The sequence below is a fragment of the Phyllobates terribilis genome, unplaced genomic scaffold, assembly GCF_046119375.1.
Source record: "Phyllobates terribilis strain yellow unplaced genomic scaffold, ASM4611937v1 Scaffold_499__1_contigs__length_1316695, whole genome shotgun sequence".
In the NCBI taxonomy this organism is placed as follows: domain Eukaryota; kingdom Metazoa; phylum Chordata; class Amphibia; order Anura; family Dendrobatidae; genus Phyllobates; species Phyllobates terribilis.
In genome coordinates, this window is record NW_027363259.1 from 185,954 (window position 1) to 201,096 (window position 15,143).

At 45.3% G+C, this 15,143-nt stretch overlaps 10 non-coding genes and 3 pseudogenes across 10 annotated transcripts; all 13 read left to right on the top strand.

Moving 5' to 3' along the window:
- The first annotated feature begins 67 nt into the window (after positions 1 to 67).
- Positions 68 to 268, top strand: LOC141230374 (U2 spliceosomal RNA; annotated as a pseudogene).
- Positions 269 to 1,383: 1,115 nt separating this feature from the next.
- LOC141230944 (U2 spliceosomal RNA) lies at positions 1,384 to 1,574 on the top strand. The gene has a single exon (XR_012297390.1). It is a non-coding gene; the product is annotated as a U2 spliceosomal RNA (small nuclear RNA).
- A 1,115-nt stretch (positions 1,575 to 2,689) lies between these two features.
- LOC141230935 (U2 spliceosomal RNA) lies at positions 2,690 to 2,880 on the top strand. Its single transcript, XR_012297381.1, has one exon. It is a non-coding gene; the product is annotated as a U2 spliceosomal RNA (small nuclear RNA).
- A 1,115-nt stretch (positions 2,881 to 3,995) lies between these two features.
- On the top strand, positions 3,996 to 4,186 carry LOC141230480 (U2 spliceosomal RNA). Its single transcript, XR_012296941.1, has one exon. It is a non-coding gene; the product is annotated as a U2 spliceosomal RNA (small nuclear RNA).
- A 1,115-nt stretch (positions 4,187 to 5,301) lies between these two features.
- On the top strand, positions 5,302 to 5,492 carry LOC141230481 (U2 spliceosomal RNA). Its single transcript, XR_012296942.1, has one exon. It is a non-coding gene; the product is annotated as a U2 spliceosomal RNA (small nuclear RNA).
- A 1,115-nt stretch (positions 5,493 to 6,607) lies between these two features.
- LOC141230482 (U2 spliceosomal RNA) lies at positions 6,608 to 6,798 on the top strand. Its single transcript, XR_012296943.1, has one exon. It is a non-coding gene; the product is annotated as a U2 spliceosomal RNA (small nuclear RNA).
- Positions 6,799 to 7,913: 1,115 nt separating this feature from the next.
- Positions 7,914 to 8,104, top strand: LOC141230483 (U2 spliceosomal RNA). The gene has a single exon (XR_012296944.1). It is a non-coding gene; the product is annotated as a U2 spliceosomal RNA (small nuclear RNA).
- Positions 8,105 to 9,219: 1,115 nt separating this feature from the next.
- On the top strand, positions 9,220 to 9,410 carry LOC141230484 (U2 spliceosomal RNA). Its single transcript, XR_012296945.1, has one exon. It is a non-coding gene; the product is annotated as a U2 spliceosomal RNA (small nuclear RNA).
- Positions 9,411 to 10,525: 1,115 nt separating this feature from the next.
- On the top strand, positions 10,526 to 10,716 carry LOC141230485 (U2 spliceosomal RNA). The gene has a single exon (XR_012296946.1). It is a non-coding gene; the product is annotated as a U2 spliceosomal RNA (small nuclear RNA).
- A 1,115-nt stretch (positions 10,717 to 11,831) lies between these two features.
- On the top strand, positions 11,832 to 11,947 carry LOC141230417 (U2 spliceosomal RNA; annotated as a pseudogene).
- A 524-nt stretch (positions 11,948 to 12,471) lies between these two features.
- LOC141230294 (U2 spliceosomal RNA) lies at positions 12,472 to 12,656 on the top strand. Its single transcript, XR_012296844.1, has one exon. It is a non-coding gene; the product is annotated as a U2 spliceosomal RNA (small nuclear RNA).
- Positions 12,657 to 13,771: 1,115 nt separating this feature from the next.
- LOC141230425 (U2 spliceosomal RNA) lies at positions 13,772 to 13,887 on the top strand (annotated as a pseudogene).
- A 525-nt stretch (positions 13,888 to 14,412) lies between these two features.
- On the top strand, positions 14,413 to 14,594 carry LOC141230292 (U2 spliceosomal RNA). Its single transcript, XR_012296842.1, has one exon. It is a non-coding gene; the product is annotated as a U2 spliceosomal RNA (small nuclear RNA).
- Positions 14,595 to 15,143: the final 549 nt, after the last annotated feature.

Consider the following 15,143-nt stretch of genomic DNA (forward strand, 5'->3'; position numbering starts at 1 on the left):
GGGATTTTGTTTTTGTTTTTCCGAATGATGATTTGAGAACCCGTTATGTGAATATGCGCTATGATGCATAAATTAATGTGGGTCTTAATCTGAGGAAAAAAAAAAAAAAAAAAAATCTGTTCTTATCAGTTTAATATCTGATACGTCCCCTATCTGGGGACCATATATTAAATGGATTTTTAGAACAGGGAGATGGAAAAAGAGCTTGCTCTGTCCACTCCACGCATTGACCTGGTATTGCAGTATCTCCAGGACCGGTGCACCCCTTCTTTAATGCAGTTTCTAAAATCAGAAAGAATTGAATTCAATGTTTTTTGTTCATTTTGCTTGTTTGTCGGATTTTGGGATGGACTCTTTGGCTTTGCTTTTCTTCTCCTCATTGGATTTTTCATGTTCAAAGTTGCAGAAGCCAGATTACAAGCTCATTTTGGTTCAACTTCAGCAACTGTGCATTGCATTGCCATGTAATGTGATGCAATGCTATCTTTCTAGCTCTCCCTTTTTACTTCCTTTTGGATAAACAGACATATTAGGCAAGCATTTTGGAGCTTTCACCTAAATAACTACAGGTGGTGAGATAAGCTGCACAATATAATTGACCTTTCAGTATATTGTTGCACACACACCATCTATTTAGCAAATGCCCTTGTTATCAACAGCAGCCTTTTAAACTCACCTGAGCTAACAGGTATGTGCGCTGGTTACTCTGCTGCGCTTAAAATTTCTTTTTTGGTTTGCTACAATGCCTTTTCTGAAACGTTGTCTCCTTCTGCTGGAACACTGACTTCTTTCATTTAATGCCTGCAGACTATAAAAGAGAACCCAACCCAAAAAGTTTGGTTGATTAGTCTGTGGCATTCTGTTAAACTGTTGCTTATGGCGGTCTCTGTGAGCTTCTCAGCGACATTCAGCCAGCCAGGTATCCTGCCTGCAGTAGATGGAATGTGGCAATGGAACGCTGGCTGCGCGTGTCATAATAGGCTCTGAGCCTTTATATACCTGTGCACAGCAGCAGCCACCTTCAGTCTGCTGCTGGACAGCCAGCAGCAGCAGCAGCAGGAGAGGTATGTAATCAGGAGCCCTCCTGCTAAGGGTAGACAGCTGCTCATTCCACCCCACCCCCCGCCTTAATTGGTTCTCCTCCCTTCCAACGGTGTTGAGGCGGGTGGGAACAGCAGGGGGTGAAGGTGCTGTGTTTAAAGAGGTGGAGTTATGCAGATCTAAAACGCGTGGATTGCAGCAGCAGCAAGCCGAAAAGTGCAGGCATGTAAGGGATCTAGAGGTTGACAACATGTCTTCTTAACGGGAGTCCAGGAGCTCATCTCCACAAATGGACTTTTCAGGATCCTTGGGTGGCTCCGTAGTTTGAAACCAATTCTGGTTATCGCTTCTCGGCCTTTTGGCTAAGATCAAGTGTAGTATCTGTTCTTATCAGTTTAATATCTGATACGTCCCCTATCTGGGGACCATATATTAAATGGATTTTTAGAACAGGGAGATGGAAAAAGAGCTTGCTCTGTCCACTCCACGCATTGACCTGGTATTGCAGTATCTCCAGGACCGGTGCATCCCTTCTTTAATGCAGTTTCTAAAATCAGAAAGAATTGAATTCAATGTTTTTTGTTCATTTTGCTTGTTTGTCGGATTTTGGGATGGACTCTTTGGCTTTGCTTTTCTTCTCCTCATTGGATTTTTCATGTTCAAAGTTGCAGAAGCCAGATTACAAGCTCATTTTGGTTCAACTTCAGCAACTGTGCATTGCATTGCCATGTAATGTGATGCAATGCTATCTTTCTAGCTCTCCCTTTTTACTTCCTTTTGGATAAACAGACATATTAGGCAAGCATTTTGGAGCTTTCACCTAAATAACTACAGGTGGTGAGATAAGCTGCACAATATAATTGACCTTTCAGTATATTGTTGCACACACACCATCTATTTAGCAAATGCCCTTGTTATCAACAGCAGCCTTTTAAACTCACCTGAGCTAACAGGTATGTGCGCTGGTTACTCTGCTGCGCTTAAAATTTCTTTTTTGGTTTGCTACAATGCCTTTTCTGAAACGTTGTCTCCTTCTGCTGGAACACTGACTTCTTTCATTTAATGCCTGCAGACTATAAAAGAGAACCCAACCCAAAAAGTTTGGTTGATTAGTCTGTGGCATTCTGTTAAACTGTTGCTTATGGCGGTCTCTGTGAGCTTCTCAGCGACATTCAGCCAGCCAGGTATCCTGCCTGCAGTACATGGAATGTGGCAATGGAACGCTGGCTGCGCGTGTCATAATAGGCTCTGAGCCTTTATATACCTTTGCACAGCAGCAGCCACCTTCAGTCTGCTGCTGGACAGCCAGCAGCAGCAGCAGCAGGAGAGGTATGTAATCAGGAGCCCTCCTGCTAAGGGTAGACAGCTGCTCGTTCCACCCCACCCCCCGCCTTAATTGGTTCTCCTCCCTTCCAACGGTGTTGAGGCGGGTGGGAACAGCAGGGGGTGAAGGTGCTGTGTTTAAAGAGGTGGAGTTATGCAGATCTAAAACGCGTGGATTGCAGCAGCAGCAAGCCGAAAAGTGCAGGCATGTAAGGGATCTAGAGGTTGACAACATGTCTTCTTAACGGGAGTCCAGGAGCTCATCTCCACAAATGGACTTTTCAGGATCCTTGGGTGGCTCCGTAGTTTGAAACCAATTCTGGTTATCGCTTCTCGGCCTTTTGGCTAAGATCAAGTGTAGTATCTGTTCTTATCAGTTTAATATCTGATACGTCCCCTATCTGGGGACCATATATTAAATGGATTTTTAGAACAGGGAGATGGAAAAAGAGCTTGCTCTGTCCACTCCATGCATTGACCTGGTATTGCAGTATCTCCAGGACCGGTGCACCCCTTCTTTAATGCAGTTTCTAAAATCAGAAAGAATTGAATTCAATGTTTTTTGTTCATTTTGCTTGTTTGTCGGATTTTGGGATGGACTCTTTGGCTTTGCTTTTCTTCTCCTCATTGGATTTTTCATGTTCAAAGTTGCAGAAGCCAGATTACAAGCTCATTTTGGTTCAACTTCAGCAACTGTGCATTGCATTGCCATGTAATGTGATGCAATGCTATCTTTCTAGCTCTCCCTTTTTACTTCCTTTTGGATAAACAGACATATTAGGCAAGCATTTTGGAGCTTTCACCTAAATAACTACAGGTGGTGAGATAAGCTGCACAATATAATTGACCTTTCAGTATATTGTTGCACACACACCATCTATTTAGCAAATGCCCTTGTTATCAACAGCAGCCTTTTAAACTCACCTGAGCTAACAGGTATGTGCGCTGGTTACTCTGCTGCGCTTAAAATTTCTTTTTTGGTTTGCTACAATGCCTTTTCTGAAACGTTGTCTCCTTCTGCTGGAACACTGACTTCTTTCATTTAATGCCTGCAGACTATAAAAGAGAACCCAACCCAAAAAGTTTGGTTGATTAGTCTGTGGCATTCTGTTAAACTGTTGCTTATGGCGGTCTCTGTGAGCTTCTCAGCGACATTCAGCCAGCCAGGTATCCTGCCTGCAGTAGATGGAATGTGGCAATGGAACGCTGGCTGCGCGTGTCATAATAGGCTCTGAGCCTTTATATACCTTTGCACAGCAGCAGCCACCTTCAGTCTGCTGCTGGACAGCCAGCAGCAGCAGCAGCAGGAGAGGTATGTAATCAGGAGCCCTCCTGCTAAGGGTAGACAGCTGCTCGTTCCACCCCACCCCCCGCCTTAATTGGTTCTCCTCCCTTCCAACGGTGTTGAGGCGGGTGGGAACAGCAGGGGGTGAAGGTGCTGTGTTTAAAGAGGTGGAGTTATGCAGATCTAAAACGCGTGGATTGCAGCAGCAGCAAGCCGAAAAGTGCAGGCATGTAAGGGATCTAGAGGTTGACAACATGTCTTCTTAACGGGAGTCCAGGAGCTCATCTCCACAAATGGACTTTTCAGGATCCTTGGGTGGCTCCGTAGTTTGAAACCAATTCTGGTTATCGCTTCTCGGCCTTTTGGCTAAGATCAAGTGTAGTATCTGTTCTTATCAGTTTAATATCTGATACGTCCCCTATCTGGGGACCATATATTAAATGGATTTTTAGAACAGGGAGATGGAAAAAGAGCTTGCTCTGTCCACTCCACGCATTGACCTGGTATTGCAGTATCTCCAGGACCGGTGCACCCCTTCTTTAATGCAGTTTCTAAAATCAGAAAGAATTGAATTCAATGTTTTTTGTTCATTTTGCTTGTTTGTCGGATTTTGGGATGGACTCTTTGGCTTTGCTTTTCTTCTCCTCATTGGATTTTTCATGTTCAAAGTTGCAGAAGCCAGATTACAAGCTCATTTTGGTTCAACTTCAGCAACTGTGCATTGCATTGCCATGTAATGTGATGCAATGCTATCTTTCTAGCTCTCCCTTTTTACTTCCTTTTGGATAAACAGACATATTAGGCAAGCATTTTGGAGCTTTCACCTAAATAACTACAGGTGGTGAGATAAGCTGCACAATATAATTGACCTTTCAGTATATTGTTGCACACACACCATCTATTTAGCAAATGCCCTTGTTATCAACAGCAGCCTTTTAAACTCACCTGAGCTAACAGGTATGTGCGCTGGTTACTCTGCTGCGCTTAAAATTTCTTTTTTGGTTTGCTACAATGCCTTTTCTGAAACGTTGTCTCCTTCTGCTGGAACACTGACTTCTTTCATTTAATGCCTGCAGACTATAAAAGAGAACCCAACCCAAAAAGTTTGGTTGATTAGTCTGTGGCATTCTGTTAAACTGTTGCTTATGGCGGTCTCTGTGAGCTTCTCAGCGACATTCAGCCAGCCAGGTATCCTGCCTGCAGTAGATGGAATGTGGCAATGGAACGCTGGCTGCGCGTGTCATAATAGGCTCTGAGCCTTTATATACCTGTGCACAGCAGCAGCCACCTTCAGTCTGCTGCTGGACAGCCAGCAGCAGCAGCAGCAGGAGAGGTATGTAATCAGGAGCCCTCCTGCTAAGGGTAGACAGCTGCTCGTTCCACCCCACCCCCCGCCTTAATTGGTTCTCCTCCCTTCCAACGGTGTTGAGGCGGGTGGGAACAGCAGGGGGTGAAGGTGCTGTGTTTAAAGAGGTGGAGTTATGCAGATCTAAAACGCGTGGATTGCAGCAGCAGCAAGCCGAAAAGTGCAGGCATGTAAGGGATCTAGAGGTTGACAACATGTCTTCTTAACGGGAGTCCAGGAGCTCATCTCCACAAATGGACTTTTCAGGATCCTTGGGTGGCTCCGTAGTTTGAAACCAATTCTGGTTATCGCTTCTCGGCCTTTTGGCTAAGATCAAGTGTAGTATCTGTTCTTATCAGTTTAATATCTGATACGTCCCCTATCTGGGGACCATATATTAAATGGATTTTTAGAACAGGGAGATGGAAAAAGAGCTTGCTCTGTCCACTCCACGCATTGACCTGGTATTGCAGTATCTCCAGGACCGGTGCACCCCTTCTTTAATGCAGTTTCTAAAATCAGAAAGAATTGAATTCAATGTTTTTTGTTCATTTTGCTTGTTTGTCGGATTTTGGGATGGACTCTTTGGCTTTGCTTTTCTTCTCCTCATTGGATTTTTCATGTTCAAAGTTGCAGAAGCCAGATTACAAGCTCATTTTGGTTCAACTTCAGCAACTGTGCATTGCATTGCCATGTAATGTGATGCAATGCTATCTTTCTAGCTCTCCCTTTTTACTTCCTTTTGGATAAACAGACATATTAGGCAAGCATTTTGGAGCTTTCACCTAAATAACTACAGGTGGTGAGATAAGCTGCACAATATAATTGACCTTTCAGTATATTGTTGCACACACACCATCTATTTAGCAAATGCCCTTGTTATCAACAGCAGCCTTTTAAACTCACCTGAGCTAACAGGTATGTGCGCTGGTTACTCTGCTGCGCTTAAAATTTCTTTTTTGGTTTGCTACAATGCCTTTTCTGAAACGTTGTCTCCTTCTGCTGGAACACTGACTTCTTTCATTTAATGCCTGCAGACTATAAAAGAGAACCCAACCCAAAAAGTTTGGTTGATTAGTCTGTGGCATTCTGTTAAACTGTTGCTTATGGCGGTCTCTGTGAGCTTCTCAGCGACATTCAGCCAGCCAGGTATCCTGCCTGCAGTACATGGAATGTGGCAATGGAACGCTGGCTGCGCGTGTCATAATAGGCTCTGAGCCTTTATATACCTTTGCACAGCAGCAGCCACCTTCAGTCTGCTGCTGGACAGCCAGCAGCAGCAGCAGCAGGAGAGGTATGTAATCAGGAGCCCTCCTGCTAAGGGTAGACAGCTGCTCGTTCCACCCCACCCCCCGCCTTAATTGGTTCTCCTCCCTTCCAACGGTGTTGAGGCGGGTGGGAACAGCAGGGGGTGAAGGTGCTGTGTTTAAAGAGGTGGAGTTATGCAGATCTAAAACGCGTGGATTGCAGCAGCAGCAAGCCGAAAAGTGCAGGCATGTAAGGGATCTAGAGGTTGACAACATGTCTTCTTAACGGGAGTCCAGGAGCTCATCTCCACAAATGGACTTTTCAGGATCCTTGGGTGGCTCCGTAGTTTGAAACCAATTCTGGTTATCGCTTCTCGGCCTTTTGGCTAAGATCAAGTGTAGTATCTGTTCTTATCAGTTTAATATCTGATACGTCCCCTATCTGGGGACCATATATTAAATGGATTTTTAGAACAGGGAGATGGAAAAAGAGCTTGCTCTGTCCACTCCACGCATTGACCTGGTATTGCAGTATCTCCAGGACCGGTGCACCCCTTCTTTAATGCAGTTTCTAAAATCAGAAAGAATTGAATTCAATGTTTTTTGTTCATTTTGCTTGTTTGTCGGATTTTGGGATGGACTCTTTGGCTTTGCTTTTCTTCTCCTCATTGGATTTTTCATGTTCAAAGTTGCAGAAGCCAGATTACAAGCTCATTTTGGTTCAACTTCAGCAACTGTGCATTGCATTGCCATGTAATGTGATGCAATGCTATCTTTCTAGCTCTCCCTTTTTACTTCCTTTTGGATAAACAGACATATTAGGCAAGCATTTTGGAGCTTTCACCTAAATAACTACAGGTGGTGAGATAAGCTGCACAATATAATTGACCTTTCAGTATATTGTTGCACACACACCATCTATTTAGCAAATGCCCTTGTTATCAACAGCAGCCTTTTAAACTCACCTGAGCTAACAGGTATGTGCGCTGGTTACTCTGCTGCGCTTAAAATTTCTTTTTTGGTTTGCTACAATGCCTTTTCTGAAACGTTGTCTCCTTCTGCTGGAACACTGACTTCTTTCATTTAATGCCTGCAGACTATAAAAGAGAACCCAACCCAAAAAGTTTGGTTGATTAGTCTGTGGCATTCTGTTAAACTGTTGCTTATGGCGGTCTCTGTGAGCTTCTCAGCGACATTCAGCCAGCCAGGTATCCTGCCTGCAGTAGATGGAATGTGGCAATGGAACGCTGGCTGCGCGTGTCATAATAGGCTCTGAGCCTTTATATACCTGTGCACAGCAGCAGCCACCTTCAGTCTGCTGCTGGACAGCCAGCAGCAGCAGCAGCAGGAGAGGTATGTAATCAGGAGCCCTCCTGCTAAGGGTAGACAGCTGCTCGTTCCACCCCACCCCCCGCCTTAATTGGTTCTCCTCCCTTCCAACGGTGTTGAGGCGGGTGGGAACAGCAGGGGGTGAAGGTGCTGTGTTTAAAGAGGTGGAGTTATGCAGATCTAAAACGCGTGGATTGCAGCAGCAGCAAGCCGAAAAGTGCAGGCATGTAAGGGATCTAGAGGTTGACAACATGTCTTCTTAACGGGAGTCCAGGAGCTCATCTCCACAAATGGACTTTTCAGGATCCTTGGGTGGCTCCGTAGTTTGAAACCAATTCTGGTTATCGCTTCTCGGCCTTTTGGCTAAGATCAAGTGTAGTATCTGTTCTTATCAGTTTAATATCTGATACGTCCCCTATCTGGGGACCATATATTAAATGGATTTTTAGAACAGGGAGATGGAAAAAGAGCTTGCTCTGTCCACTCCACGCATTGACCTGGTATTGCAGTATCTCCAGGACCGGTGCACCCCTTCTTTAATGCAGTTTCTAAAATCAGAAAGAATTGAATTCAATGTTTTTTGTTCATTTTGCTTGTTTGTCGGATTTTGGGATGGACTCTTTGGCTTTGCTTTTCTTCTCCTCATTGGATTTTTCATGTTCAAAGTTGCAGAAGCCAGATTACAAGCTCATTTTGGTTCAACTTCAGCAACTGTGCATTGCATTGCCATGTAATGTGATGCAATGCTATCTTTCTAGCTCTCCCTTTTTACTTCCTTTTGGATAAACAGATTTATTAGGCAAGCATTTTGGAGCTTTCACCTAAATAACTACAGGTGGTGAGATAAGCTGCAAAATATAATTGACCTTTCAGTATATTGTTGCACACACACCATCTATTTAGCAAATGCCCTTGTTATCAACAGCAGCCTTTTAAACTCACCTGAGCTAACAGGTATGTGCGCTGGTTACTCTGCTGCGCTTAAAATTTCTTTTTTGGTTTGCTACAATGCCTTTTCTGAAACGTTGTCTCCTTCTGCTGGAACACTGACTTCTTTCATTTAATGCCTGCAGACTATAAAAGAGAACCCAACCCAAAAAGTTTGGTTGATTAGTCTGTGGCATTCTGTTAAACTGTTGCTTATGGCGGTCTCTGTGAGCTTCTCAGCGACATTCAGCCAGCCAGGTATCCTGCCTGCAGTAGATGGAATGTGGCAATGGAACGCTGGCTGCGCGTGTCATAATAGGCTCTGAGCCTTTATATACCTGTGCACAGCAGCAGCCACCTTCAGTCTGCTGCTGGACAGCCAGCAGCAGCATCAGCAGGAGAGGTATGTAATCAGGAGCCCTCCTGCTAAGGGTAGACAGCTGCTCGTTCCACCCCACCCCCCGCCTTAATTGGTTCTCCTCCCTTCCAACGGTGTTGAGGCGGGTGGGAACAGCAGGGGGTGAAGGTGCTGTGTTTAAAGAGGTGTAGTTATGCAGATCTAAAACGCGTGGATTGCAGCAGCAGCAAGCCGAAAAGTGCAGGCATGTAAGGGATCTAGAGGTTGACAACATGTCTTCTTAACGGGAGTCCAGGAGCTCATCTCCACAAATGGACTTTTCAGAATCCTTGGGTGGCTCCGTAGTTTGAAACCAATTCTGGTTATCGCTTCTCGGCCTTTTGGCTAAGATCAAGTGTAGTATCTGTTCTTATCAGTTTAATATCTGATACGTCCCCTATCTGGGGACCATATATTAAATGGATTTTTAGAACAGGGAGATGGAAAAAGAGCTTGCTCTGTCCACTCCACGCATTGACCTGGTATTGCAGTATCTCCAGGACCGGTGCACCCCTTCTTTAATGCAGTTTCTAAAATCAGAAAGAATTGAATTCAATGCTTTTTGTTCATTTTGCTTGTTTGTCGGATTTTGGGATGGACTCTTTGGCTTTGCTTTTCTTCTCCTCATTGGATTTTTCATGTTCAAAGTTGCAGAAGCCAGATTACAAGCTCATTTTGGTTCAACTTCAGCAACTGTGCATTGCATTGCCATGTAATGTGATGCAATGCTATCTTTCTAGCTCTCCCTTTTTACTTCCTTTTGGATAAACAGACATATTAGGCAAGCATTTTGGAGCTTTCACCTAAATAACTACAGGTGGTGAGATAAGCTGCACAATATAATTGACCTTTCAGTATATTGTTGCACACACACCATCTATTTAGCAAATGCCCTTGTTATCAACAGCAGCCTTTTAAACTCACCTGAGCTAACAGGTATGTGCGCTGGTTACTCAGCTGCACTTAAAATTTCTTTTTTGGTTTGCTACAATGCCTTTTCTGAAACGTTGTCTCCTTCTGCTGGAACACTGACTTCTTTCATTTAATGCCTGCAGACTATAAAAGAGAACCCAACCCAAAAAGTTTGGTTGATTAGTCTGTGGCATTCTGTTAAACTGTTGCTTATGGCGGTCTCTGTGAGCTTCTCAGCGACATTCAGCCAGCCAGGTATCCTGCCTGCAGTAGATGGAATGTGGCAATGGAACGCTGGCTGCGCGTGTCATAATAGGCTCTGAGCCTTTATATACCTGTGCACAGCAGCAGCCACCTTCAGTCTGCTGCTGGACAGCCAGCAGCAGCAGCAGCAGGAGAGGTATGTAATCAGGAGCCCTCCTGCTAAGGGTAGACAGCTGCTCGTTCCACCCCACCCCCCGCCTTAATTGGTTCTCCTCCCTTCCAACGGTGTTGAGGCGGGTGGGAACAGCAGGGGGTGAAGGTGCTGTGTTTAAAGAGGTGGAGTTATGCAGATCTAAAACGCGTGGATTGCAGCAGCAGCAAGCCGAAAAGTGCAGGCATGTAAGGGATCTAGAGGTTGACAACATGTCTTCTTAACGGGAGTCCAGGAGCTCATCTCCACAAATGGACTTTTCAGGATCCTTGGGTGGCTCCGTAGTTTGAAACCAATTCTGGTTATCGCTTCTCGGCCTTTTGGCTAAGATCAAGTGTAGTATCTGTTCTTATCAGTTTAATATCTGATACGTCCCCTATCTGGGGACCATATATTAAATGGATTTTTAGAACAGGGAGATGGAAAAAGAGCTTGCTCTGTCCACTCCACGCATTGACCTGGTATTGCAGTATCTCCAGGACCGGTGCACCCCTTCTTTAATGCAGTTTCTAAAATCAGAAAGAATTGAATTCAATGTTTTTTGTTCATTTTGCTTGTTTGTCGGATTTTGGGATGGACTCTTTGGCTTTGCTTTTCTTCTCCTCATTGGATTTTTCATGTTCAAAGTTGCAGAAGCCAGATTACAAGCTCATTTTGGTTCAACTTCAGCAACTGTGCATTGCATTGCCATGTAATGTGATGCAATGCTATCTTTCTAGCTCTCCCTTTTTACTTCCTTTTGGATAAACAGACATATTAGGCAAGCATTTTGGAGCTTTCACCTAAATAACTACAGGTGGTGAGATAAGCTGCACAATATAATTGACCTTTCAGTATATTGTTGCACACACACCATCTATTTAGCAAATGCCCTTGTTATCAACAGCAGCCTTTTAAACTCACCTGAGCTAACAGGTATGTGCGCTGGTTACTCTGCTGCGCTTAAAATTTCTTTTTTGGTTTGCTACAATGCCTTTTCTGAAACGTTGTCGCCTTCTGCTGGAACACTGACTTCTTTCATTTAATGCCTGCAGACTATAAAAGAGAACCCAATCCAAAAAGTTTGGTTGATTAGTCTGTGGCATTCTGTTAAACTGTTGCTTATGGCGGTCTCTGTGAGCTTCTCAGCGACATTCAGCCAGCCAGGTATCCTGCCTGCAGTAGATGGAATGTGGCAATGGAACGCTGGCTGCGCGTGTCATAATAGGCTCTGAGCCTTTATATACCTGTGCACAGCAGCAGCCACCTTCAGTCTGCTGCTGGACAGCCAGCAGCAGCAGCAGCAGGAGAGGTATGTAATCAGGAGCCCTCCTGCTAAGGGTAGACAGCTGCTCGTTCCACCCCACCCCCCGCCTTAATTGGTTCTCCTCCCTTCCAACGGTGTTGAGGCGGGTGGGAACAGCAGGGGGTGAAGGTGCTGTGTTTAAAGAGGTGGAGTTATGCAGATCTAAAACGCGTGGATTGCAGCAGCAGCAAGCCGAAAAGTGCCGGCATGTAAGGGATCTAGAGGTTGACAACATGTCTTCTTAATGGGAGTCCAGGAGCTCATCTCCACAAATGGACTTTTCAGGATCCTTGGGTGGCTCCGTAGTTTGAAACCAATTCTGGTTATCGCTTCTCGGCCTTTTGGCTAAGATCAAGTGTAGTATCTTTTGAAAAGGCAGTTTTGTCCTTGGGCTGCCCTAGTAAATTGATGCATATTACACACTGGTTTGGTGCACTTGTTAGTACGCCAGGTGGCTCATAGAGTTATCTGATGGAAAACATGGCCCTCCAGGATCGAAGTCACTAGGCTGGGTAAGTGTGAGGGCTTTGGAGCAATGTGCCCCAGGAGTAGGCGCCCTGGTGGGAGTCCAAGCTTACTGGGACTCTGAACCCCAGAAAGACTTGGCTTCGTAGCACGCCGCACCTTTGCCAATCATACTTTCTGAGCAACCCCCCCTATTCCTGGCCTCCGGGCTAGGAAGGGGAATTTTTATAAACCCGGTCGGAGGTCCGGTCAGCTTTGGGCTGAGAAACCAACACAGGCTCCAGCTCCACTAGGGTGGCAGCCTAGATGGAAGCTGGGAGCACGAAAACGGCTCTTCTCCGGCTTCGGTTAGGGAGAGCATCGGAGATCCCTGACCCTCGCTGTGGCCTTCTGGCTCGGAGGGATGGGGATGGTTTATTGGGGACCCTCTCCTCCGGGAAGGGTCCACATGAATCCTCGCCTCGTGCGCTGTTTTGGTGTGACTTCGGTCACATTTTTCAGTGCCTTGGATGCAGCTTCAATCAAAAAAAAATCTGTTCTTATCAGTTTAATATCTGATACGTCCCCTATCTGGGGACCATATATTAAATGGATTTTTAGAACAGGGAGATGGAAAAAGAGCTTGCTCTGTCCACTCCACGCATTGACCTGGTATTGCAGTATCTCCAGGACCGGTGCACCCCTTCTTTAATGCAGTTTCTAAAATCAGAAAGAATTGAATTCAATGTTTTTTGTTCATTTTGCTTGTTTGTCGGATTTTGGGATGGACTCTTTGGCTCTGCTTTTCTTCTCCTCATTGGATTTTTCATGTTCAAAGTTGCAGAAGCCAGATTACAAGCTCATTTTGGTTCAACTTCAGCAACTGTGCATTGCATTGCCATGTAATGTGATGCAATGCTATCTTTCTAGCTCTCCCTTTTTACTTCCTTTTGGATAAACAGACATATTAGGCAAGCATTTTGGAGCTTTCACCTAAATAACTACAGGTGGTGAGATAAGCTGCACAATATAATTGACCTTTCAGTATATTGTTGCACACACACCATCTATTTAGCAAATGCCCTTGTTATCAACAGCAGCCTTTTAAACTCACCTGAGCTAACAGGTATGTGCGCTGGTTACTCTGCTGCGCTTAAAATTTCTTTTTTGGTTTGCTACAATGCCTTTTCTGAAACGTTGTCTCCTTCTGCTGGAACACTGACTTCTTTCATTTAATGCCTGCAGACTATAAAAGAGAACCCAACCCAAAAAGTTTGGTTGATTAGTCTGTGGCATTCTGTTAAACTGTTGCTTATGGCGGTCTCTGTGAGCTTCTCAGCGACATTCAGCCAGCCAGGTATCCTGCCTGCAGTAGATGGAATGTGGCAATGGAACGCTGGCTGCGCGTGTCATAATAGGCTCTGAGCCTTTATATACCTGTGCACAGCAGCAGCCACCTTCAGTCTGCTGCTGGACAGCCAGCAGCAGCAGCAGCAGGAGAGGTATGTAATCAGGAGCCCTCCTGCTAAGGGTAGACAGCTGCTCGTTCCACCCCACCCCCCGCCTTAATTGGTTCTCCTCCCTTCCAACGGTGTTGAGGCGGGTGGGAACAGCAGGGGGTGAAGGTGCTGTGTTTAAAGAGGTGGAGTTATGCAGATCTAAAACGCGTGGATTGCAGCAGCAGCAAGCCGAAAAGTGCAGGCATGTAAGGGATCTAGAGGTTGACAACATGTCTTCTTAACGGGAGTCCAGGAGCTCATCTCCATAAATGGACTTTTCAGGATCCTTGGGTGGCTCCGTAGTTTGAAACCAATTCTGGTTATCGCTTCTCGGCCTTTTGGCTAAGATCAAGTGTAGTATCTTTTGAAAAGGCGGTTTTGTCCTTGGGCTGCTCTAGTAAATTGATGCACATTACACACTGGTTTGGTGCACTTGTTAGTACGCCAGGTGGCTCATAGAGTCATCTGATGGAAAACATGGCCCTCCAGGATCGAAGTCACTAGGCTGGGTAAGTGTGAGGGCTTTGGAGCAATGTGCCCCAGGAGTAGGCGCCCTGGTGGGAGTCCAAGCTTACTGGGACTGGGAACCCCAGAAAGACTTGGGCTTCGTAGCACGCCGCACCTTTGCCAATCATACTTTCTGAGCAACACCCCCTATTCCTGGCCTCCGGGCTAGGAAGGGGAATTTTTATAAACCCGGTCGGAGGTCCGGTCAGCTTTGGGCTGAGAAACCAACACAGGCTCCAGCTCCACTAGGGTGGCAGCCTAGCTGGACGCTGGGAGCACGAAAATGGCTCTTCTCTGGCTTCGGCAAGAGAGAGCATCGGAGATCCCCGACCCTCGCTATGGCCTTCTGGCTCGGAGGGATGGGGATGGTTTATTGGGGACCCTCTCCTCCGGGAAGGGTCCACATGAATCCTCGCCTCGTGCGCTGTTTTGGTGTGACTTCGGTCACATTTTTCAGTGCCTTGGATGCAGCTTCAATCAAAAAATCTGTTCTTATCAGTTTAATATCTGATACGTCCCCTATCTGGGGACCATATATTAAATGGATTTTTAGAACAGGGAGATGGAAAAAGAGCTTGCTCTGTCCACTCCACGCATTGACCTGGTGTTGCAGTATCTCCAGGACCGGTGCACCCCTTCTTTAATGCAGTTTCTAAAATCAGAAAGAATTGAATTCAATGTTTTTTGTTCATTTTGCTTGTTTGTCGGATTTTGGGATGGACTCTTTGGCTTTGCTTTTCTTCTCCTCATTGGATTTTTCATGTTCAAAGTTGCAGAAGCCAGATTACAAGCTCATTTTGGTTCAACTTCAGCAACTGTGCATTGCATTGCCATGTAATGTGATGCAATGCTATCTTTCTAGCTCTCCCTTTTTACTTCCTTTTGGATAAACAGACATATTAGGCAAGCATTTTGGAGCTTTCACCTAAATAACTACAGGTGGTGAGATAAGCTGCACAATATAATTGACCTTTCAGTATATTGTTGCACACACACCATCTATTTAGCAAATGCCCTTGTTATCAACAGCAGCCTTTTAAACTCACCTGAGCTAACAGGTATGTGCGCTGGTTACTCTGCTGCGCTTAAAATTTCTTTTTTGGTTTGCTACAATGCCTTTTCTGAAACGTTGTCTCCTTCTGCTGGAACACTGACTTCTTTCATTTAATGCCTGCAGACTATAAAAG